At 40.7% G+C, this 4814-nt stretch overlaps 2 pseudogenes; one reads left to right on the top strand and one right to left on the bottom strand.

The window, feature by feature from the left end:
• LOC113904941 lies at positions 1 to 942 on the bottom strand (annotated as a pseudogene).
• Positions 943 to 1661: 719 nt separating this feature from the next.
• LOC113904940 lies at positions 1662 to 4287 on the top strand (annotated as a pseudogene).
• The last annotated feature ends 527 nt before the right edge of the window (positions 4288 to 4814 follow it).

The raw sequence follows: 4814 nt of genomic DNA, 5'->3' as shown, positions 1-4814 counted from the left end.
TCAAGTTTGTTTAATGAACCATCTCTGAATCCTGTTACGGATTTGTTGGGTCTTGATGCTGTAGATGATGGGGTTCATCAAGGGTGGGAAAAGGATGTAGATGTTGCCCATGAGGACATGGACCACAGGTGAGAGGTGCTTCCCAAAGCGGTGTACCATAGTCAGACCAATGATTGGAATATAGAAAACCAGGACAGCACAGATGTGGGAGACACAGGTCTTTAAGGACTTCAGCCGCTCTTCTTGAGATGCAATAGTCAAGACAGAGTGCAGGATCAATATGTAGGAGATGAAAATGAGCACTGAATCCAAAAGCAGTGTGCCGATCACCAGGGCTAAGGCATAGAAGCTATTGAAGCGGATGTCAGAGCAGGCCAGCCGGAGTAGGTCCTGGTGCAAGCAGAAGGAGTGAGAAAGGATGCAATGTCAGCAGTAATGGAAAAACTTTAGGCGGACAATGGGAGCAGTAATGAACAGGAAACTCCTCCCTAAAATGACCACACCGATGTTGATGATTCTGTTATTGGTGAGGATAGATGTGTATCTTAGAGGATTGCAGATTGCAGTAAAGTGATCAAAGGCCATGGTGAGAAGGACTCCAGACTCCATGCAAGATAGACCATGAACAAAGAAGGTTTGGGCAATGCAGGCATCCAGACCAATCTCCTGGCTGAGCCCCCACAGGATCCCCAGCACCGTGTGCACTGTGGACAGCCCCATGCACAGGTCAGTGAGGGCCAGCATGGCCAGGAAGTAGAACATGGGCTCATGCAGGCTCGGTTCAGTATGGATCACATGCAGCACCAGGCAGTTTCCTGACAGTACCATAACATAGATACAGGAGAAGGGGATGGAGAGCCAGGGATAGTCCCGTTCCAGACCAGGGAAACCCGTAAGGAGAAAGGTAGAGTTACTGATTTTGTGATCAGGACGAACAGACATTGATTTCCAGAGACAGTAACCTCTCAAGGAAAGATGACTGCCTTCATAAAAACTCTGAAGTAACAGCTGTAATAAGAATTGGATTAGTACAGTAGCTCATTAAATATACAACCAAGGCTTGTAGTTTTTCAGAAGCTAAGTATTCTCTGAAACAGAGACAAATTTATGCTTACACATGAAACTTCCCTGTTATTAGATTTTTGGCCCCATCAGAGGGCTCAGAGGTCATATCCACAAGGTCACCACCAATTTTTAGCTGAATGCTTCACATTACAGGTCTCAAATATGAATGATCTTTTACTTGGCAAAGAATAATAATGTTTAAGCATGCAAAGTAGAAAAAGAAAACACATTTGGGTTGTTTACATGTAAACCCTGGTGAAATAAATTGCAAAGCACAGCTGTTGGGTTAAGAGAATTAAACTCTGCTTGTTACATAAGGCACTAAGTCATTTATAACAGTCATTTATCAGTGATGTTGTCCATTCTAACACTCATGTTTCAGAGACTTAGTAAAAGACAACTGTCATTCACGGATGTAGAGATGTTCTTGCCAATCTTGAAAATCCATAGACTCTTTTTTTTTTCCCTTGGGTCACAGTGGCCTTTAGATTCTAGGAGAAGCAAGATTTATGCAGGTGCAAATGGTATAGGAGCCACTAGAGTAAATCCCAGATCCTGGGAGATGTTGAAGATGAGTGATGCAACATACAGTGACCATGTCCCTTGGGAAGAATGGGAGAAAACCCATTGGGAGTGTGTTCAGAGCAGACTTTTCACTTCACCAAGTTTTGAATAATATTGCGAGTCAGTTCAGTTTAGTTGCTCAGTTGTGTCCAACTCTTTGCAACCCCGTGGACTGCAGCAGGCCCTGTCCATCACCAACTCCTGGAGCTTGCTCAAACTCATGTCCATCAAGTTGGTAATGACATCCAACTATCTCATCCTCTGTTGTCCCCTTCTCCTGCCTTCAATCTATCCCAACATCAGGATCTTTTCCAATGAGTCAGTTCTTCACATCAGGTGGCCAAAGTATCGGAGTTTCAGCTTCAGTATCAGTCTTCCAATTAATATTCAGGATTGATTTCCTTTAGGATGGACTGAATGGATCCCCTTGCAGTCCAAGAGGCTCTCAAGAGTCTTCTCCAAAACCACAGTTCAAAAGCATCAACTCTTCAGCGCTCAGCTTTCTTTATAGTCCAACTCTCACATCCATACATAACTACTTGGAAAAACCATAGCTTTGACTAGACGGACCTTTGTTGGTAAAGTAATGTCTCTGCTTTTTAATATGCTGTCTAGGCTGGTCATAGCTTTTCTTCCAAGGAGCAAGCTTCATAGTTGCAGACACCATCTGCAGTGGTTTTGGAGTCCCAAAATGTAGTCTCTCACTGTTTCCATTATTTCCTCTTCTATTTGCCTTGAAGTGATGGGACCAGATGCCATGATCTCAGTTTTCTGAATGTAGAGTTTTAAGCCAACTTTTTCACTCTCCTCTTTCATTGTCACCAAATTTACAAAAAAAAAAAAAAAAAAATTATCATCCTGGGAAATTTGGAAATGAGCTTTGGATAGAGAGATCCAGGAAGCTTTAGTAGATTCTTTCCTCCCTGATTGATGTTTACATTTTATTTGAAGGGATGCAGATATCTTTTATATAAAACAAGCTATTGCTATTAACATCAAATTTCATTTTATTTCCCTTAACTTCAGCTACAAGCTCTCTTGTTCTTTTTTGAGTGCTTGGCGTAAGTATTCAAAGAGTTCACGTGCTAGCAAATATAAAACATTGCTTAAAGTCACATAATTTTGCATATGATTGATAATTCTTATAAGCCAGTTAAAATCAGAGCCTCTGTTTTCATAATGATCGTATTAAGGAACATTTTTTTTTAACATTTACTATGTGTTAGGAAATGAGATGGCTGGATGGTGTCACTGACTCGATGGACGTGGGTCTGGGTGAACTCCGGAAGTTGGTGATGGACAGGGAGGCCTGGTGTGCTGCGATTCATGGGATCGCAAAGAATCGGACATGACTGAGTGACTGATCTGATCTGATCTGATGTGTTAGGAGGGTTTCCCTGGTAGCTCAGCTGGTAAAGAATCCACCTGCAATACAGGAGACTTAGATTCAATTCCTGGGTCAGGAACGTCCCCTGGAGAAGGGATAAGCTACCCACTCCAGTATTCATGTGCTTCCCTGGTGGATCAGATGGTAAAGAATCCACCTGCAATGCAGAAGTCCTGGGTTTGATTCCTGAGTTGGAAAGATCCCCTGGAGGAGGGCATGACAACCCACTCCAGTATTCTTGCCTGGAGAATCCCCATGGACAGAGGAGCCTGGCCGGCTATAGTCCATTGGGTTGCAAAGAGTTGGACATGACTGAGTAACTAAGCAGAGCACAGCATAACATTAAATTATTAACATTCTAATTATAATTCTGTAGTTGAAATTATTTAGTTCAGCAAAAACGTACCAAGCATATATTAAAATCTGAAATACAACTGTATACTTTATTTTCTCATATCTCACTCATTTGAAAATATCAAATAATATCAGCTTTTCAAAATATTAAATATAATCTATTTTGCTATCACCAAGGTTTCAGAATATTTTACAAAATATTAAGTCCTAGGGATCCTGTGGCGGCTCAGCCAGGAAGTCAACCTGGATGCCTGCATTGCCCAAACCTACTTTTTGCATGGCCTCTCCCTCACACAGTATGGAGTCCTTCTTGACATGGCTTTTGATCATTTTACAGCAATCTGTAATCCCCTGGGATGTACATCCGTATTAACCAACACCAAGATCATCAAAATCAGGCTTGAGATTTTAATTAAGAGTTTTATGCTCATAATTAGGAGTTTTATTTTCATTGCTCCCATTATCCATCTAAAGTGTTTCCACTCCTGCCATTCTTACATAATCTTTCATTCTTTCTGTCTTCACCAAGACCTGCTGAGGTTATCCTGCTCCAACATTCGTTTCAACAGTTTCTATGCCTTGGCTCTGGTGATTTGTACTCTTTTATTTGATTCCATATTAATTCTTGAGTCCTATATTCTGATCCTGCACTGTCTTGGCTATTCTATCCCCAAAGGAGTGGTTCAAGTCCTTGCAGACCTGTGTCTCTCACATCTGTGCTGTTCTGTTTTTCTATATTCCAATCATCAGTCTGACTGTGGTGCACCACTTTGGGAAGCACCTCTCTTCTGTGGTCCATGTCCTCATGGGCAACATCTGCATCCTCTTCCCGTCTCTGATGAACTGCAAAATCTACAGTGAAGACCCAACAGATGCGTACCAGGATTCAGAAGTGGTTCTCCATGAAAAGGGAGTGAAACATTCTAGATCAAAAGCTGGTTAGTTTCAGAAAACTTTTGGCAAAGAAGGAAAGTATATTGAACATTAAAACTTTATATGACATGCCATTATCATGTGAAAAATTTAAAGATTTATAAACATCAAGAATGGTAAAAACCCTTATTTCTCAATTTACTCATCAAGTATAATGTTGAAAGTTCTGATCATAGATTAATTCATCAGAGATCCCTATCATTTTTGTCCAGGAAAAGGTAATATTCACAATTATCCAGAAAAAAACATGTCCTGCAGGAAATATCTCCAAGCCAATTTTCTGAAGCCATATGCTATGTACATCAGTGAAGGCACAATTTTATCACCACTTGGTATGACAGCTTTGATCAACATAGAAGTTACAACTGGTTTCTAACTTTAAATGATGTTTTCAGATTGGTTCACTCATGAGCTGTTCAAAAGCACCATCAGCCTTCTTTTTTTATTAAAGCATCAATTAATAACTTTGTATCTAGCTTCTGAGAGGAAATTTTTATTTAATTAATTTATT

The sequence above is a fragment of the Bos indicus x Bos taurus genome, chromosome 15, assembly GCF_003369695.1.
Source record: "Bos indicus x Bos taurus breed Angus x Brahman F1 hybrid chromosome 15, Bos_hybrid_MaternalHap_v2.0, whole genome shotgun sequence".
Lineage (NCBI taxonomy): Eukaryota > Metazoa > Chordata > Mammalia > Artiodactyla > Bovidae > Bos > Bos indicus x Bos taurus.
This window is presented reverse-complemented; position numbering and strand designations above follow the sequence as displayed.